The 21,640-nt window shown below is 41.3% G+C and overlaps 1 protein-coding gene across 4 annotated transcripts in view; it reads right to left on the reverse strand.

The window, feature by feature from the left end:
• Positions 1-21,640, reverse strand: part of TLN2 (talin 2) — a 352,127-nt gene that overhangs the window by 261,271 nt on the left and 69,216 nt on the right. For all 4 annotated transcript variants that reach the window (XM_038419198.2, XM_038419194.2, XM_038419199.2 and 1 more), the window contains exon 2: positions 20,171-20,269. The gene's annotated coding sequence lies outside the window, so the exon portion shown is untranslated. The remainder of the gene's footprint in view (positions 1-20,170; positions 20,270-21,640) is intronic.

Genomic DNA, 21,640 nt, shown 5'->3' on the forward strand with positions numbered 1-21,640 from the left:
CCCAACCCTGCTGCCATGCACACATGAAACCTTTTGATGCATGCCAGAAACTCTTAAAGACTTGGTCCTGCAGCCTTGCCCAAGAGGTATGAGTCTAAGCCCAATTCCCACCATAGCGTGGGTCCAAGCCCACTCATTTTGCAGTGTGGACATAGCAGAAACCTGGGCTTGTGCTCATGTTTGGAGAAACAGCTAATGCTACTCCATAGTCCTGTACGCCTGTGTCTGCTAACCCTTCTATCCCAAACTTCCCACTCTATTCCCAGGAATCAGAGGCAAATCTCCTGCTTCAAATACAGCTGCTCAGCATTTAACAATGCCTTTCCATATATATTGTTCACCTGTAAACTAGTTAATTTATTGTGCATTAGCTATGGCCAGCACTAAGAAGAAGCCCTACAGCAAGTGTGGCTAGCTGGCTAGAGGAACACAGCTGAATTGTAGTAAAACTGTGGTATAAGGAGAACAAGACCCATGGCTTCAGCAAAAGCACAAGAAATCCTTTCAGCATGTGTACAAAAGTACCAGGGAGAGGCTGGTGGCATTGCCAGACCATTGACCAATGCCAGGAGCTCATCAACCATCTCAAGACACACTACTACAAAACCAGGAATAAGAACTACACCTCAGTGAACTCCCTGTCTATTACAGGAGGAATTCAATCAAGTGCTGGGAACTGTACCAAAAACAGAGCCCACAATGCTGTATCCAGGGGTGGCACACTTAAAACCCCACAATCAGAGGCACCTTCTGAGAAGAGCTTGCAGCTGCCAGATCTAGCACTCAAAATAACCCAGGTGCTGGCACTACGATCCATACTCAGAGGACCTCTTTGGGGATGATGCAGAGGAGCAGCCCACAGCTGAAGAGGCAGCAGAAGCAGAATCACAGCCAGAGCCTTGTATGTTTTGGCCCCTATAACTTTTTGCCGTTAATAAGAATGGGAAGGGTTTATGGGTTATGTCCAATTAAATTATTATTCCAAACAGGAGGTCATAGTGCACATCTGTTGAGGGCAGAAGACACGCCACTTCCCTAGCACCTCTGCCACCACATGGGATACAAAATGGATATCGAGAAATGGGGGGGCGGGGGGGGAACACAGAGTTCAAAAACAGATTTTTTTTTTACAACTTATCGTTAGAAAGATGAATTGGGGTATTAGACGTATGAACCTTACATTCTCTTTCCTGCAAGTACAGCACAGCTTAGAAATAAGCCACTCAGACTGCCAACAGCTGAAGTGTCTTGGGTTGCCTGTACTGTCAGTCCAAACGGTAGTGGAGGATGTATTTAGTCCATGGCTGCCTATATCATGAGCCCACATGGTAGCAAAGGAAATATTTAGTCTTGGGCCGCCGGTAAGGTTTGTGCAAGAATGTAGGATGCTTTAAAGAAGGCCATAATGTGTTTCCATCCTAAAAATCAGCACCTTATTGATTGTGCCATAAATTTCACCCATTGCTTGATGGTGACGCATGCAAACTTCTCATAGAATAGGAACTCAGGAAGGTTAGTTCAATTCCAGGGCAAGGCATACTGATTAGGGCAGCCTCTGTAGCTCACGAGCCTCCTCCATTCGCAGGTGTGATGGCCAGTCACCAGATGTGGAAAAATCTCCTTAGTACAGATGGATGTCTCTCCTCTGTTGGCCTGGAAGAGAGAAGCACACTTCCACTCAGACACCTCCAGCAGCACAAGGTCCTCCAGAGCTTTTCCTGCCTGAGAGGATTATAAAACCATTGCTAGTGAAAGGGATCATTTTCTTAAGAACCCCTCCACCCCCAGGAAAATATTGTGGGGGATTTATAAATGATTTTCGTTGCTTTTGGTATGTGCATCTTACCATGGCTTGAAGCACAGGTTGCAGGAGCTTCTCAACAGGGTATTTTTGTGTGACTAAAATAAAATGGTAGAAGTGTCTTTCTTTCCTCATGGCCAGGCAATAATGTGTTCTTTCATTTTCCTTGGCAGGCCCTTCCACCTCTGCTGGGCAGTGACAAGGAACCAGTAGGCTCGGAAGCGGACTCTCAACCAGCGGACAAGAAGGAAGAGTGAGGAATGAAATGCTAGACATTCTGACCAAAGCCAATGAACAGCTTCGTTATCAGAGAGAGAAGAAAGACCGAAGGTTGGGGGATGGCGGGGCTGACCAGAACATGGAGAGATTGGCGGCACAGTTCCTGGACCATGACCAGTGGCTGAGGGAGAAAGACAGAGCACAGCAGAAGGAGCTTTTTGAGAGGTTGCTCGCTCTCCTCGCCAGCAGGCTTCAGGATCTAACTCCACATGCTGAGTGCCCTCCACATAACCATGTCCTCCAGCCTGCACAGCCTTTGGACAATCCTGGGCTTGACCGGTCAATGGCTCAAGTAACAAACAGTAAGTAGAACAGTCAAATGTACCCTGGAGTGCAGTCTGGGAGCCATGGGAACCACTGTGGGCTCTAATCCCCCAACTGGGGAGGTCTCTCCCACACTACTTTGTTGAAGATAACAGGGTCTGGTGAGGCTGGCTGTATCACTGAGTTACCTGAGTGCTTTACCTAAGCCACTCAAGGACAAACATCCAATTTCCCAGCTCCCCCACCTTGCACCCTTGCTACAAATTATACAGTCTTGCATTATAAAATTATACAGTCTTGCATTGCACAGATTTGTACAATGTAAGCTCATTAATAAAGGTCACCTTCCCCTCGATGTGGGAAAGATATGCAACAGCCTTTGCTCACAGAGCTAAGATTTTCCCCAGACACTTCACTTAAAGGCACACTGGGGTTTAGATAAAACAAGTTTATTAACTACAGAAAGATAGATTTTAAATGACTGTAAGTTACAGCAAACAGATCAAAGCAGATTACCTAGCAAATAGACCAAAAAATTTCAAACTAAACCGAACATATTAGATAGATAGGGTGAGAAATTGTTAATTCAAATCCTGACTGATGATACAAGCAATTCACCAAGTTTCCATACACAGGCTAGAAATCCCTTTAGCCTGGGACTGGCACTTCCTCCCAATTCAGTCTGTTCCTCAGGTGTTTCCAGGAGTTCTCTTGTAGGGGGAGTGAGGCCAAGAAATGATGTCATACTCCACCTTATATAGCTTTTCCATATGGCAGTAACCCTCTGTTCCAAGCTAAGTTCCTAGTTCAGTTTGTGGAAAAGTAAAAATACCAAATGGAATTCAGTGTCATGCGATCTGGTCACAGCAGCCATTACTCATGGGCTGGCTGAAAGGTTCACTGGAAGGCTAAGGTCTTCCATGTTCTATTGTCTTTGCCGATGGGCCATCAGCACAGTCTAGCTTTAGCTTCTTCATTGTTGTACCTGAAAGGCTACTTATGGGTGACGCCCAGAGTAAGCACAACTGAAATACAGATAGTCATTATTCATAACTTCAGATACAAAAATGATAATGACAATGAAATGGCACACAAAATAGGATAATCATATTCAGCAAATCATAACTTTTCCACAGACACCTCACCAGACACATTTTGTACCAGATGTAGCATAATCATGTCTATCATATCATATAATTATACCACTATGAAGAAGATGGGATGCAGTGTCACACATTCCTCCACACCTGGTTCAATAGTGGCCCATGTATGCAAAATGCATACACCAGAAGGGCCAAACAGAACAAGGGAGAGAGACTGTTCCAGAAACACTGAAACTGGTATGGTGACAGTGTACGTAGTTTGACTGTTTTGCACTTTTGTTCACTTGATTTCCTAATTTGAACTGGTATTGGGTACTGTTCTTTACATCTTGATGGCAGCTGGTCTGCCTACCAGGTTTTTACGTTCTTTAGATGCATACTTTACAATAAAGTGTTCAATTTGCAAACCCAACTACCTAAGTGGGATTTATTAAATTTATTACAATGGAACTTCATTACGGTATTCCATAAGCTGTTGGTTGAAGTACACGGCCAGTTCCTAAAAATGCTAAACATTTCATTGAACAACAACATTCCTGAGCTACCCCAGTCCCAAAAATTGTAGGAGGAATGTGGCACAATTTAAGCATGTGATAACAACAATATGTCTGGTTTTTTCCATGCAAAAGTTCCAGAGCCACTGCAGGTGATTCCCGGTCCACATAATGCCATTGGTCTATGCTCATGGCTTGGCTCCAAAAACAGCAGTCTACCTATAGGGAATCTGTGGTCATTGCAACAGGCATGAGCAGCCTCAGCCAGGCAGCAGCTACCATGTCTGTACTCCTATGAGAGTTGCCTTCAATAAGACATACATCAGTGCTGAAATGTCCAGCAGCAGCTCAGAGATGCTCTCCCAAAATAGGAGTAAAAGTATAAGCAAGAGAAGTTCTTCCACCAGTGCTGTCTCCATGTTGCTGGCTCCGGTTCCAGGGAATGTGCAAAATGACTCAGAAGGATGTGTTGGTGGGCTACGGGCATTTCTGGTCAAGTGCCATGGGATGGACAGACAACTTCTCCCACAATACACATGAACTAAGCCCCAGACTACCTACAGCTCGTGAGGATACTAAGAACCCTGAAATACACCCTCAGAAGCCATAATGTCTGACTTGTGTCTGCAGAGCACAGTATGGATGCACTGGCAGGGGTATGAGGCTTGCATAGCACTCAGCACGGATGCTTGAGCTTGAGCTAGGAAAGATCAGGTGTGCAGTCATAGGCCACATGGACGTGGGTTTACTGTGCAGTGTAAACATAACCCTTAGTTTCAGAAATGCCTACTGCAGTGTCTCACAGGCATTTATAATCCAGCTAGGAAGCCTGGCCCATAGAGAACACTGGGAGCATGAGGCACCCAAACTACAACTCCCATGAGGTACCATGGCAGCATTTTCTAAATGAAGGTTACTGCTTTCAATGGGAAGTTTGGGGCTGAAAAGTTGAAAGTTTTCTGTGGGGGGAAAAAAAAAAAAAAGTCTTCTGACCAGCTCCGCAAAGGATAGTATCATTTCTCCATTTTCTGTGCTATGCACTTGTTTTCTGCACCATTATTCTGTTAGTTTTTTACTTGACCTTCAAATACAAGGATTTAAATAAATCTTCTATACTCTAGCAAGTTTTTGGAGTAGCAGCCGTGTTAGTCTGTATTCGCAAAAAGAAAAGAAAAGGAGTACTTGTGGCACCTGAGAGTCTACCAAATTTACTGGAGCATAAGCTTTCGTGAGCTACAGCATCCGATGAAGTGAGCTGTAGCTCAAAAAAGCTTATACTCAAATAAATTTGTTAGCAGGTTTTTGTATTTAATCAAAGCCAGGTACCACTGTTTTACATATCATAAGATTCAAACTATGTAATGCACAAATTGCAAGATAAATTCTATGGCTTACATCAAGCAGGAAGTCAGATTAGATCATTACAATGGTCTCTTCTGGCTTTAACCTAAAAGAAGGCTTGGATGGAGCAGAGTAATGGCTAGACAGGAAACCTGTCTAGTGGGAAGAGCAGAAGGGTCTGAGTCAGAATAGCTTAGATCTGATCCAGGTTTGGCCGCAGGCAAGTTAAAATCACTTCCACCTAACCACACATTTTCACAGAGAAGCCATCCTTGAAGCAAGCCCAAGAATTGTTTTGCATTCACTGAGACACAAATTGGAAGTTAGATCACAAACAGTCACTACCTCCACTTCCTAGTTTACCATGGTGGCTGTGAAGCATGTTGCCGTGACACCAAGTAGCTCAAGCCCAAATGAACAATTAGTCCAGGTACCAGGTGCTAGACTGGGAACTTCGTTGTGTGAAGAACACCTTCATCTTTGGTTTCTCTCCTTCTAACTTATACAGGAAGGACCCAAAACCCTACTGAGAAAAGTGATAAGGGGAGACCACGGAGTCCAGCAAGGGAGGGCAGATTTTAACAGGTAAGCAGAGTTTGATCCAATGGAAGTACATTAGGGACAATTCAAGAGTCAGATCAAAATATACTGGTATTACCAGTGCAACTTTATCACCCAATCTTTACTTCGACTTTATCTGTACAATCTGTGCATTGATTTAACAGCCCCCTCAAGCATGGGTACTCAAATCAGTTGAATAATATCCACACACAAAGCTGTACTAGTCTAACTACAACTTTGTCTAGACTAGAACTTAACAAGTGTGATCCAGTTGCTAACTTAGTTTAACTAACTCATCTAAAAAGCATAACTCCAGCAAAGACAAAGCACTTGTTATTGAATATGTGCTAACCTGGCTGAATTAGAGACCAGGCTTCCCTCTAGGTTTAGTTAGCATGATGCCACTTAATATTTAGACAAGGCTTGGTTCCACAAAAGGAGGCTAGGACTTGTTTGGGGTTTTTTTTGGTAAACTAACTGGCATAAAAACACAAATAGTGCTCAGTCCGGCCATATTGTGGCTGGTTTCCCAACTCCGCCCCCCCATCCTCCCACACACTGCTGTGCTTTATTAGTGTGTAGCATTAATACTTGAGAGACGTACAGTGGCTTCCAAGCAATGGGAGGAAAAACTTCCAGTGTGTGGCTAAATAAAGTTAGTTGCACAGCAGATGTGTAAGTAGGAGGAGACTGCTGAGAAATTCTTATATTTGGACCAGACTGAGAACAAACATTAGCACCCTACTCTTGGGAAATGGTTCTATCCACTGCGGTTCCTGGAAAAGCTTCAGCCGCTGGATGCACAAGAAACTGACAGTTCACAAGATCACACTGTAACAGTCATAACTTTTACTCTCACAATCGACAGTAGAAGGAGATAATGAAGCAAAAGGTGTCATGTTTCCACAGCCTGGCTCGGACTGCCACCAACAGTAACTTTCTAATGGAACCCTGGAGAAGCGAGACAGTGTTGTTACAAGACAGCAGGAAGGCTCTCTTTTTCCTCTATCATGGATCATTTCCCTGGTAGGTGCCAAGAGCTCCCTTATAAACTAACTTTAAGGAAGGAAAGGATTTCCTAATCAAATTGCATAAAGACTCATTAAAATAACGATCAACTATAATTACTCTGTGTCAGTGAGAGTAATTTGACAGCCATCAGATAACCACATGCCTCGCTTAACTCCAACGGAAAATGGTTTTATATATCCTTTCCTAACTGGAGGGGTGTAAGACATCTTAAATAAGCAGAGATTCAGGAAGCTGGTTATGTATTCTCCATCTGTGCAGTTCTTCAAAGAGATAACGTAATCCTCTACAGACAGCCTCACACTGAACCACTAACTAATCTAATCAACATCAACTTGGCTACAGTTCTGTAAAATAAGGACTGATATTCAGGCCCGCTTTGTGGACAAGGAGGCTTGTGATCGACACACAAATGCATATATGCAGTTGAGCACACAAATGCAATAAACTGTACAAATTGCTAGCCCAGCCATCTAAAAGGTTGTTTGCATTCACATTCATAGTACTGACATACTACTTCTGAGTAACAGCCATGCTAGTCTGTATCCGCAAAAAGAACAGGAGTACTTGGGGCACCTTAGAGACTAAGCTTTCGTGGGCTACAGCCCACTTCATCGGATGCATAGACTCGAACATATAGTAAGAAGATACACATACATACATACACACACACACACACACACACACACACACACGGTGGAAGTTGCCATACAAGCTGTGAATGAGCCCCTGATGGCGTGGCTAATAAGTTAATATGTCCACATATTTATTCAAGCAACACCATCATAAGACCAAATCACATTAGCCATGCCATCAGGGGCTCGTTCACCTGCACATCCAGTAATGTGATATATGCTATCATGTGCCAGCAATGCCCCTTGCCATGTACATTGGCCAAACCGGACAGTCTCTACACAAAAGAATAAATGGACACAAATCTGACATCAGGAATCATAACATTCAAAAACCAGTAGGAGAACACTTCAACCTCTCTGGCTGCTCAGTAACAGACTTAAAGATGGCAATTCTGCAACAGAATAGCTTCAAAAACAGACTCCAGCGAGAAACTGCTGAGCTTGAATTAATATGCATTAACTTGGGTTTGAATAGAGACTGGGAGTGGCTGGATCATTACACATTGAATTTCCCCATGTTAAGTATCCTCACACCTTCTTGTCAACTATCTAAATGGGCCATCTTGATCGTCACTACAGAAGTTTTTTTCTCCTGCTGATAATAGCTCATCTTAATTAATTAGCCTCTTACAGTTTGTATGGAAACTTCCACCTTCTGTGTGTGTGTGTGTGTGTGTGTCCCACGAAAGCTTATGCTCTAATAAATTTGTGAGTCTCTAAGGTTCCACAAGTACTCCTGTTCTTTATACTACTTCTGGTTTCATATGCAAAATCCACAGGTTTGCAATTCTGCACCTAACAGTAATTATACTGCACTGCATCTCAGTGAACCATATAGCATGCATGTCTACAGAAACAAGTTATTCAATACAAACCCACCTTCTTAAACAAACAAACAAAAAAACCACAATTCTGGACATTGGAAAGTAGAATGGATTTCACCTTTACGCTGGAATGTGACACCAGCTCACCACTTGTACAGAAGAGCAAGTTTAGATTTCAGTCGACTCTAGGACTGAAAAGCCTCTTTACAGCATTCTCCCGTAAAACCCTATGAAATGCAATCAGAACAAGTTTCAGAGTAGCAGCCGTGTTAGTCAGTATTCGCAAAAAGAAAAGGAGTACTTGTGGCACCTTAGAGACTAACAAATTTATTAGAGCATAAGCTTTCGTGTGCTACAGCTCACTTCATCGGATGCATTTGGTGGAAAAAACAGAGGAGAGATTTATATACACACACACAGAGAACATGAAACAATGGGTTTATCATACACACTGTAAGGAGAGTGATCACTTAAGATAAGCCATCACCAGCAGCAGGGGGGGGAAGGAGGAAAACCTTTCATGGTGACAAGCAAGGTAGGCTAATTCCAGCAGTTAACAAGAATATCAGAGGAACAGTGGGGGGTGAGGTGGGAGAGAGAAATACCATGGGGAAATAGTTTTACTTTGTGTAATGACTCATCCATTCCCAGTCTCTATTCAAGCCTAAGTTAATTGTATCCAGTTTGCAAATTAATTCCAATTCAGCAGTCTCTCGTTGGAGTCTGTTTTTGAAGCTTTTTTGTTGAAGGATAGCCACTCTTAGGTCTGTGATCGAGTGACCAGAGAGATTGAAGTGTTCTCCAACTGGTTTTTGAACGTTATAATTCTTGACGTCTGATTTGTGTCCATTCATTCTTTTACGTAGAGACTGTCCAGTTTGGCCAATGTACATGGCAGAGGGGCATTGCTGGCACATGATAGCATATATCACATTGGTAGATGCGCAGGTGAACGAGCCTCTGATAGTGTGGCTGATGTGATTAGGCCCTATGATGGTATCCCCTGAATAGATATGTGGACAGAGTTGGCAACGGGCTTTGTTGCAAGGATAGGTTCCTGGGTTAGTGGTTCTGTTGTGTGGTGTGTGGTTGCTGGTGAGTATTTGCTTCAGATTGGGGGGCTGTCTGTAAGCAAGGACTGGTCTGTCTCCCAAGATCTGTGAGAGTGATGGGTCGTCTTTCAGGATAGGTTGTAGATCCTTGATGATGCGTTGAAGAGGTTTTAGTTGGGGGCTGAAGGTGATGGCTAGTGGCGTTCTATTGTTTTCTTTGTTGGGCCTGTCCTGTAGTAGGTGACTTCTGGGTACTCTTCTGGCTCCGTCAATCTGTTTCTTCACTTCAGCAGGTGGGTATTGTAGTTGTAGGAATGCTTGATAGAGATCTTGTAGGTGTTTGTCTCTGTCTGAGGGGTTGGAGCAAATGCGGTTATATCGTAGCGCTTGGCTGTAGACAATGGATCGAGTGGTATGATCTGGATGAAAGCTAGAGGCATGTAGGTAGGAATAGCGGTCAGTAGGTTTCCGATATAGGGTGGTGTTTATGTGACCATCGCTTATTAGCACCGTAGTGTCCAGGAAGTGGATCTCTTGTGTGGACTGGTCCAGGCTGAGGTTGATGGTGGGATGGAAATTGTTGAAATCATGGTGGAATTCCTCAAGAGCTTCTTTTCCATGGGTCCAGATGATGAAGATGTCATCAATGTAGCGCAAATAGAGTAGGGGCATTAGGGGACGAGAGCTGAGGAAGCGTTGTTCTAAGTCTGCCATAAAAATGTTGGCATACTAGAACAAGGGCTGTGGATGATTTAACTGGGACTTGGTCCTGCTTTGAGCAGGGGGTTTGGACTAGATGACCTTCTGGGGTCCCTTCCAACCCTGATATTCTATGATTCTATGATTCTAAGGGGAGCCAAGGGGAGCTTTCTTAAAAGATTGATTAGTTTATTGTGCTACATTCTTGTGCACACAACAGCTAGAAGGAACTCAATTGCTTAAATTAGCATCTAACACTTAAAGCAGCAATTATCCAGTAGTTCACATTGACCATGTTACTTCCAAATTAACATTCAATTAACACATCCCACTAGTGCAACTCCAAGAGAGCTTCCCAGGCATTTCTACTATGGGAAAATCCATTCTATTTGGAGGCATCACTTTAAAAATATTTCAACCATCTATCAGGTAACTAAATTCACTTTGGCACATTATTGAATAAGCAGTTTAATCTCTTCCCCAAATTGAGCAACATCACTTCACCTGTGTTGACTTAATTCACATTCAACCTGATGCTAATCCTGTTGTCTACTAAAGACTATTTACTTAAAATTTGACACCAGTAAATCTAATAGTGACTCAGCCGATCATGCTAATAAAACAAACCCACTGCCAAAAAAGAAAACTTCCTGCTTTCTTGGTATATTTGTAGAAAGATTAATATCCTGTCTCAATGACTTTCCACTTGCTTTTCAAAGATAGGTTCTCAATGCTGGCTTGTCTGCTGTGCTACAGGAATCAATTTAGCTGCTGTACCACAGCCCTCTTCTCAGGTTGCACTACTATTTATGTCCAAAAAGCAATACATGTGTTAATGAAAGCAGTTCTATTAAACATGCAAGTTCTTAGGTAAAGGTCACATGGCCTAAATTAATGGCCTAAATTAATCCACAGTCACTATATAATTTAGACACTGGTGCGAGAGCACTCCAATATCTTATATGGTCTCCTTTAATGGCAAAAGGTCAATACGTATGTCTATGTTACACATAAATGTTCATTAAGATCAGAAGGTTATACCTACTAAAGGATCTGGATCCCATTATCTTGTCATGGGGATACAGCCTTTTTGGAACTGGACCAGGTAGATCAGTGGTCCTCCAACTTTTTCCTGTAATGGAACCTGTCCACACACCCCCCATCCCTCTCAGAGTGACGGCCAGGAGTGGGGCTAAATGGCTTTCGGGAGCCGGGTCCAGGAGCAGAGCCACAGCTGGGGCTGGGAGCCAAAGACCAAGGCCAGGACTGGGAGTAAGGTGAGGGGCCGAGGCCAGGGCTGCAGCTGGGAGCAGGATAGGAGCAGAAATGGGGGCAGACTGGAGCTGGGTGGTGCTCCCTCCCCGCCCCCCATGGGGGCTTGTCCAGGCCACCGCATGCCCCCAAATGTTGCTCTGCTTCCCCATTGGGGGACGTGCCCCACATTTGGGGACCACTGAAGTAGATGAAGTTATGCCAGAATCTCAACAAGTAGACTCATCTCAGTTTTCATTTAAGGCCCTTGACCATTAAAGGACAGAAAATCAATACAGAGCATACAAACAACAATATCAGAACTGAGTAATGATTCTGGATGCCTAACCTGAAAAACCTCACATGGCCTGATGTATACAAATGCTGAGCACTCACTCTAAAAATTAGCCCCTCTAATGCACCTTCAGTGGGGCACCAAAATAATTACTGCTAACTCTAGAAAACATCTGTCTTACCTGTCTTGTGGGCAGGGGATGTCATAAGTGATAGCCTTACTACATATTCAGCCCTTCAGATGGCCATAAAGGAACACTTAGCCTGAGGGCCACACAGTGGAGCTAGTAAATAGCAGCCAGCAGCACCTTTTTCGCAATATCTCTTTAAGGCATACAGTCTCCAGCAGTCAAGCCATTCAAGAGCATGGTAGCACCATCCTGGCTGCTTGTAGACAGTAACCCAACAGTTTAAACAAGCCACTACACTACTTACGAAAGCACTGTCCATGGCAACTGAAATAGCTGCCTTGCATGAAGCCAACCCACTACACTACTAGAGTTCTGGCCCAGAGCTTTGAAAAAATCAAACTCTGGGTTGAACTAAGTTTATTTTGGTGTGCAGGGGGAGAAGCATTCTCTAATTTAACTACACAGACTAATACCAACAGTATTAATACTAACAGTATTAGCAAATTCTAGTTGCAGGTATACCCAGTGGATACTGGAACGGATACACATGCACAGTAAGAACATGAACATGTTCAACCAATACTGTCTACAAAAAACATTATCAGGCCCTACATGTCAATCAGCAAACATACTTTGAGCCTCAGAAAAGAAGCTTGCAAGACTATAGAAAGGAAAAGAGAAGAAAACAAGTACTTCGGGTTAAAAACAAGGAGCACAGAGCAGTAACAGCAGGAAGTAAACTAAGTTTCTAAGAAATTGTTCCTCAGAGATCCTTATATCTATGGGTAGAGTGTCAGGAAGTCAAGTCAGATTGTCAAAGAAGTTAAATTTGACAGAATACAAGAGATGGATGAGTTGAGTGTACTGAGATGGGAAAAATACAGAAGGTTAAAACGTAACAGCCAAGTTCACAGAGTATTACCAAAATGGCTTAAGTAGTTCAGAAAGTAAGAAGACTGTCTGCTTCAACCTCTCGCCTTGTCATTCAAATGACAAAGTATCTCTTAATTGAGCATCAATCTGTTGGAATAATGCTTTAGGCCAACTCCTGATGTGTGTGTCTTCACTCCCCTTGTTCAAGCAGACTCCATCCACATGAATGAAAGTTTTGTTCAAGTGAGATCTGAACAAGGCCTTCAGTACCTAGCCCTGAAAGAGCTCTATGGTGTTTATAGCTACAACAGAAATGTTATTGGCTTTTCTGCTCAAGTTGAGGACTCTCTTGACCTTCTGGTAAAAATAAAGGTGAAAGAAATAGAAGCTTTGTCACCCTAAAACATGAGCAGAAGGCCCGGCTTGGCAATGGAATGGAAGGACAAATGAGCCGAAGGGTAGAAGATGATTACTTATAAAGTAACAACTGTCATCAAGAGCTGCTTCTACTCAGGGTTTGGGAATGGGTGCAACAGAGAGGGATGTTATGTACATAACAATAACTGGTGGGTTTATTCTGAGAGGCTGGTCTGTCTATCTGTCTCTCTCTCGTCCAGAGTTTAGTAGCTATCTATCTAATTCCATTTATATCTAATATTAATAATCTGGCACCTGAGAGCCAGGTAAGTAGTAAGGATTTGATGCAGGTCAGGATTTAACTGCCTGGCTGACCAATGTCAAAAGGCTTGCACAACCCTTACCTGCCCTATTGCTTGTCACCAAGTTTTTCCAAGAGAATGAACACCAGCTAATGTATCAACATCTATTTGAAAGCTTTTCATTAACATAGCTGGAAGGATGATATTTTGGCAGAGCACTGCTCTCATTTGATGCACATTTTTCTTCATTGCTTGTGGTCTACTGTCTTGACTAAGATATGAAGAGTATTTCAGATGAACAACAGGGAGTCCAGCTACTGACTGGGCTTTGACTTCCATTGTTACCTAACTTATAAGTGATTTCCAAATATGGCCAGTAGCGCTTCCAACTTTGCGTAGTCTTTGAGCAGCTCAAGAAGTGTATTTGTTGGCAGTGTAACAAAAGAGAATCACAGAGCCAGAGAAACGTATGGCTGGAAGGGACCTGAAGAGGTCAGCTAGTCCATCCCCGCCAGCACTGAGGCAAGACCAAGCATACCTAGACCAGGACTCGGCAACCTTTGGCACACGGTCCATTAGGTTAATCCACTGGCAGGCTGCGAGACATTTTGTTTACGTTATTTGTTTGTGACCATCTGCAGGCATAGCCCCCACCTCACAGCTCCCAGTGGCCGGGGTTCATTGTTCCTGGCCAATGGGAGCTGTGGGAAGCAACGCGGGCTGCGGGACTACTTCGTGTCCTTTCACCTCAAATCCAAGCTGCTTTAGCATTCCTGATTAATACTACACTTCATTGAGCATTTGACCAAAAAAAAATTACCTAGGCCCAAAATCAATTCTGGTCTATATTCCCTACATGGTCAAGTGAAAGGAAATTGACCATCAACTGGCTAGAAAAAGCCTATTTAAAAAATAAAAAGGAGAAGAAAGGAAGTAGTGATAGGTAACAATAAGCACTCTATTTAGAATTGGACAGCTATGAGAGAAGTTTTAGGTCCTCTTTCTTGGAACTGTAGAAAGTTAAGCAATTTGGGGGAATGGAAACTTGTTTGCATGTAAATTATTAGCACTGCATATTACTGTAATACTACAGTTTTTCTTTTTATAAAGAAGTTTTTACAGTATAGTTCAGTAAAAGTACTTTAGCTTGAATTTTGAGGCCAGGTACACTAGTCCCATCTCCTCCAAGGGCTGTCCCAGCATTCACTATGCTGATGTCACTATGAGCCCCACCGGATTACTGAGCATGCTAGGGGTGGCCAGGGACTCAACTACATCAGAAGGCCTGGCAAAGCTTCTTAAATGTTTCACCCTTTTGGGATTATAAACATCTAATAAGCCTTTTTTTTTTTTTTACCTGCAATCTCAAAGTTAGTCCAGAGTGTGCCCCTGCAAGCCAAAAAGTCAAGTAACACAATGGCACTGTTGGAGTGGGACATTAAACGTTAGTTTGTAGCCAATTTGGGTGGAGTATTCAAGGTAAGTTTCCTTCACCAATCCAGTATAGATATGTGTGGGGTTTGGTTTGGTTTGTTTGTTTTATACTACCCTCCTCCCTCTTCAATTCTTATTCATTATATTAATAACTCAAGGGAAAGGTTAAACAATTCTTGAAGGCAAGTAGATACTATTTCAGTAACTCTTTTAAACACCTGGTTTTATTTTAATCTATGTATGCACTGGGAAGAGAAAAAAAGTCAACTTCTATGCCAGCAAATTCAAAACTGGTCTGATTTTTCACTTTCCTGAAGTGAAGGTTGTCTTTTCAGACTGGGAAATTTCCAGAGTTCCCTTAAGTCTCAGGTGTTTTAAGAGTAAGAGCTTTAGTTTATGGTTTAAACTTATTTTAAGGTTCAGGATGCATAAGTTGCTTCCTATTCACACAGCAGGTAAGGATAACTGTAGACAATATAACATCCAGTTCCCAACTGAATTCAGAAACAATCTGAGTCAAATCAATGATTGATTAAATCTGAACTCATGTTGCTATGGAGATTCTAGGCATACAATTGCAGATCTATAGATCCCAAATGAAACACTCCTAGATCAGTTACAAGAGGTACTCACTAGAGATAGTGGATAGCATGGCAACTATGGATTCTATCCACAAGTGAAATCCACAGCCAAGACTTAAGGTATTAATGTGAACTATTTAACTATACAATTTAATCAGCATTTCAAACAAATACTTGATTTCCATGCGACGTTAGCAGAAAGACGCAGGAACCCTCCTTCCTTATACACAAAACTTAAGAAAAAAAATTGAAAAAAGACAACCTGAAATTGGTTAATTTTTTTCCTTGGCACTGGCAGGTAAAGTCAATATAAACAGCCATCGTTGAGACCATAAAATACCAGCATAGCAAGGAATACTTAACGCTGGCTCAAGAAAAGTCGTCTTAAGGAAATTTTTTACCCAGGCGAGTTTTTGGGTGTTGATGCTTCAAATCACCAGTCTTCAAGCACCAAATTCTGAAATGATGCAGGAAAGCAGGGTGGATAAAAATCAATAATTTTTAAAAAAAAAATTAAAAAAAAATCTGATTTTTTTAATTTAAATAGTTTTTTTTTGATAAAATGCTTTTTGAGGACAAAAAAAAACTTATCCAAAGATCGTTTTAATTAAGATACATTATAGCTCAAAGATATCTCATCATGGTACAGGGATTATAAATTCTAAATTGTATAGTATGAGACAATATATTCATGTAATGTTTTCTAAGAAAAGTTTTGTAAATGAGTTCCAATAGTTCATGGATTAGGGACCCAATCTTATGGGGTTCCACAGGCTTCTCTATAGTTTATTTAGATTAATCTTTCTATCTACTGAATAGGACTCGGTATCTTCTAGACTGAGCACTATCAGAGACGCTTAGTTTTGCAGTTCTCAAACTGTGGATTTGTGTCTCCAGAGGTAACATACTTGTTAAACAGCAAAAATGTTTTTCAATACATAAGTAATATGTAGAGGTGAAAAATAACAGACCTCAACCCTATTGTCCCTATGCAAATCTGTGTATACAGAGTCAATCCCTTACCTCTTTCTAAAAGTGCAAAGTTTCAAAAAGTTCAACGAATAGAAGATCGTTGGGTGCAGAATAGATCTGGACAAGGAGAAGAAGTCTGGAGATAAATGTGAGAAGCGAGGGACATATGCTTGTTTTGTTAAAATATTATGTTTGCTGTTGAAGAAAAAAATCCAGAGTACTTAACGTTGTTGTTTTAGTTAAATAAAACAATTTAAATGTCTGTCTGGTGATGTTCTCCTCCTAATAGAGCATGGCAAGAAAATTCTCCAAATATTAATGATTAACCTGTTGAATTGGAGATAGTTCACCTCCAATTAACTTCATAAATATCTGCTTCAATTACCTTTGGTAAATGAAATAACCAAACAATCATTCATTTTCTGATATAGCTGTAAAACTAATCTGAAAAGTTTTCAAAATAAATCACTATTTAAAAATGTATAGGGTGTACCTTCTAAAAATGAAACCTACATCTCTCTCTGAGTGGTGAAGAACATGTATTAAGGTTGTAACAACCAACAAGAATGCACTTTTATGTAGAAAACCATGATTAAATCGAGTCTTCCTGACTAGTGATTTAAATCATGATTTAAATCAAATCCACCCTGCACGAAAGCCACAGCAAGTGAAACAATGCTGATTTTATGGCTACCTGATAATTCTTATCTCCACAGACAGTCTCAAACAAACCAGTCCAAAAAAAAAAAAAAAAAAAAAAAAATCACTTACAGACATTTCTAGCACTAAATGCATTATCTGTGAAGCTCACATTAAAGCTCACATTAAAGCTTAAAAAAAGTCCAAATCCAAGGAAGTAGGAAAGTAATCCCAGTTTCAAATAAAGCAAACTGGCACAGAAATATTGAGTAACTTTCCCAAAGTGACATGACACTTTGGAAGTGCCAGTAATAGAACCCAACATCTCAGCTCCCAATCACTTGAGCCACAGTTTGGACATAATGTCTTTGACATAATATTATCTTAATCTGCAGAGTAAGAGTGTCCACACAGAGAGCTTGTGTAAAAATAGCTATTCCACTTTAAATTCACAACCTAGCTATTCTGCACTAATTTCCCTGTGAATACCCCAAGCAGGTAAATCCTAAGTATTACATACACCACAACTGCCATTTGATTGACTGCTCTTTGGAGACAGTCCTACAGTCTTTTTTTTTTTTTTTTAAATTTAAGTATTTGTTTGAAACATCTGTTTCACCACCACTACATTTTTCTGTACCTGCTGCCACTTCTCCAAGGAGTATTCATTCCCATGTAGCATGCCTACTCTTTCCAACTATTCTACAGCAACACAACACAGATTGCAGGGTGAAGCCCAAGTGCACCCCTGAGCAATTGTTCAGCAAATGCCTGTATTCTAAGCTATTTCAGGTAACAAAGATGCAGCTCAGCCTGTTAAATAAAATTGCTTTCAAGGCAAAAAACAAAACAAAACAAAAAACACCCAAATTGGAGAAAGACTAGTCGGAAAGGAATTCAGTTAAAAGAAATGTGATATGGGATCTTTTTACAAGCTACTGGTACCACACCAATTTCTCAACACAATGGACAAAAGAGAAAAATTCATCCTGTTTTTCAATCAGTATACTGCAGAGTAGAGAGAAAAGGAGTACTTGTGGCACCTTAGAGACTAACAAATTTATTAGAGCATGCTAATAAATTTGTTAGTCTCTAAGGTGCCACAAGTACTCCTTTTCTTTTTGCGAATACAGACTCACACGGCTGCTACTCTGAAACCTGCAGAGTAGAGAGGCTATTAGAGCAACAGGACTATTTCCAGTAGGGATAAGGATAGTACCATTATACAAGGCACTGGTGAGACCTCACTTAGAATACTGTGTGCAGTTCTGGTCTCCCATGTTTAAAAAGGATGAATTCAAACTGGAGCAGGTACAGAGAAGGGCTACTAGGATGATCCGAGGAATGGAAAACTTGTCTTATGAAAGGAGACTTAAGGAGCTTGGCTTGTTTAGCCTAACTAAAAGAAGGTTGAGGGGAGATATGATTGCTCTCTATAAATATATCAGAGGGATAAATACAGGAGAGGGAAAGGAATTATTTCAGCTCAGCACCAATGTGGACACAAGAACAAATGGGTATAAACTGGCCACCAGGAAGTTTAGACTTGAAATTAGATGAAGGTTTCTAACCATCAGAGGAGTGAAGTTTTGGAATAACCTTCCAAGGGAAGCAGTGGGGGCAAAAGATCTATCTGGTTTTAAAATTCTACTCAATAAGTTTATGGAGGAGATGGTATGATGGGATAATGGGATTTTGTTAAGTAATTGATCTTTAAATATTCAGGGTAAATAGGACTAATCCCCTGAGATGGGATATTAGATGGATGGGATCTGAGTTACCCAGGAAAGAAAGAATTTTCTGTAGTATCTGGCTGATGAATCTTGCCCATATGCTCAGGGTTTAGCTGATTGCCATATTTGGGGTCGGGAAGGAATTTTCCTCCAGAGCAGATTGGAGAGGCCCTGGAGGTTTTTCGCCTTCCTCTGTAGCATGGCGCATGGGTGACTGGAGGGAGGCTTCTCTGCTCCTTGAAGTCTTTAAACCATGATTTAAGGACTTCAATAGCTCAGACATAAGTGAAGTTTTTTGTAGGAGTGGGTGGGTGAGATTCTGTGGCCTGCGCTGTGCAGGAGGTCGGACTAGATGATCAGAATGGTCCCTTCTGACCGTAGTATCTATGAATCTATGAACTGATGAACAGTTAGTAGTGGAACAAGCAGAGCTAAGACAGTCCAGGACACTATTATCCAAATGTCATATCTAGTAACCAAAACCAACAGTTTATCTGCCCCAACCATGGCTTGTGGTGACTATAAAGCCATGACTGACTCAGTTTATAAAACCCAGACTTTGGAGTTAGCCACCCACAGTCCGCAACTAGGCATGTTTGTACAATCTGTGTAGCAACGGTTTTCAGCTGCAGTAATAGATTCTACTTTAAATCATAACAACATTAGAATGTTGTGATGTTCTGATGTACTAATGAATGCTGCAATTGGTTCACACACAGAGTTTCCAGGAATCAAGTTAGGGACAAACATACTACGCTAACCTAGAAAAGACACAATCATTCAAGCAATTTGGAACACTGCAATTTGGAACTAGCTGTCAGAAATTTAAAGCATTTAAGAATCTCAAACCATCTGGCATTTACAGATCACATTTTGTTTTGTATTTGTTGACAGCAAAGCCACCTAACTACATGTATGTAGCTCCAAAGCCTGTACATTTTTTTGTATTAAAAAGTACCAATACCATAACAGATACATTTATTAAGGAACACTTCCAGTCAGTGATGGAGATACCCAGTAACGAACTCTGGATTATCAGACTCAGTTGTATCATATTAGTAATTCTAAAATTAATTTATCTATTATCATGCTATATTCCCCTTCTACTACAAATTTTACTGCGTTAGGAAGTCAAGTTCTTTTTCAAGTCAAGTTAAGATCATTTAGCAAAAGGAGATTACAGTATGAGAAATATGCAGATTTTAAATGTTAAGTGGTAGAGTTTTCTGTTAACTTATTTCTTTAAGCCACGAAGATATAATAAAATGCAATTTGAAGAGTTAATATAATTTATACTATCAACATTCTTAAAGCTCAAGTACACCACTTTTGTGTAAGCACTAAGTAGTGTAAGTAACTCAGTCTGTCACCAGTGGTTTGTGTTATATCATTTGCTCTCATACCACTCACTAGAAGCACATCACCACATCTAACTAGCTCCTTCTTTAGCTTTTAAGATGTATACATTCGCCTTTGAAGATAATTATGCATACATTTCAAGAGATATACTATTGTACTTACAGATTCCTTCAAACTGATCTGGGCATTTAATGGAGCGGAAGAGACCAGCAATGCAGTCCAGGGGCAAACAAGATCTGGATGTTATCCCACAGCAGAGCACTGGTGAAATAAAAACACTGTAAGGATTCCATTTAAAGACACACAGTTTAGTAACTGGTTTCGGAGTAGCAACCACGTTAGTCTGTATCCGCAAAAAGAAAAGGAGTACTTGTGGCATCTTAGAGGCTAACAAATTTATTTCAGCATAAGCTTTCGTGAGTGATAGCTCACTTCATCAGATGCATTCAGTGGAAAATACAGTGGGGAGATTTATATACACAGAGAACATGAAACAATGGGTGTTACCATACACACTGTAAGGAGAGTTGTCAGGTAAGGTGAGCTATTACCAGCAGGAAAGTGTGTGTGGGGCGGGGGAGATGGGATATTTTGTAATGATAATCAAGGTGGGCCATTTCCAGCAGTTGACAAGAACGTATGGGGTGGGGGAGGGGGGGGAAATGAACATGGGGAAATAGTTTTACTTTATGTAATGACCCATCCACTCCCAGTCTCTATTCAAGCCTAAGTTAATTGTATCCAGTTTGCAAATTAAGCCCCCCAACCTGAAGCAAATACTCACCAGCAACCACACAACGGAACCACTAACCCAGGAACCTATCCTTGCAACAAAGCCCATTGCCAACTCTATCCACATATCTATTCAGGGGACACCATCATAGGGCCTAATCACATCAGCCACAATATCAGAGGCTCATTCACCTGCAATATCTACCAATGTGATATATGCCATCATGTGCCAGCAATGCCCCTCTGCCATGTACACTGGCCAAACTGGATAGCCTCTACATAAAAGAATAAATGGACACAAATCAGACGTCAAGAATTATAACATTCAAAAACCAGTCAGAGAACACTTCAATCTCTTTGGTCACTCGATTACAGACCTAAAAGTGGCAATTCAACAAAAAACCTTCAAAAACAGACTCCAATGAGAGAATGCTGAATTGGAATTAATTTGCAAACTGGATACAATTAACTTAGGCTTGAACAGAGACTGGGAGTGGATATGTCATTACACAAAGTAAAACTATTTCCCCATGTTTATTCATTCCCCCACCTCCCCCGCTACTGTCCCTCTCATCTTCTTGTCAACTACTGGAAATGGCCCACCTTGATCATCATTATAAAAGGTTCCCTCTCCCCCGCCCCGCTTTCCTGCTGGTAATAGCTCACCTTGCCTGATCACTCGTTACAGTGTGTATGGTAACACCCATTGTTTCATGTTCTCTGGGTATATAAATCTCCCCACTGTATTTTCCACCGAATGCATCCGATGAAGTGAGCTGTAGCTCACAAAAGCTTATGCTCAAATAAATTTGTTAGTCTCTAAGGTGCCACAAGTCTTCCTTTTCTTTTTAGTTTAGTAACTGTAAGAGAAACAACCTTACATCATGACACCATTCTTCA

Source organism: Dermochelys coriacea, chromosome 10 (assembly GCF_009764565.3).
Source record: "Dermochelys coriacea isolate rDerCor1 chromosome 10, rDerCor1.pri.v4, whole genome shotgun sequence".
In the NCBI taxonomy this organism is placed as follows: Eukaryota; Metazoa; Chordata; order Testudines; family Dermochelyidae; genus Dermochelys; species Dermochelys coriacea.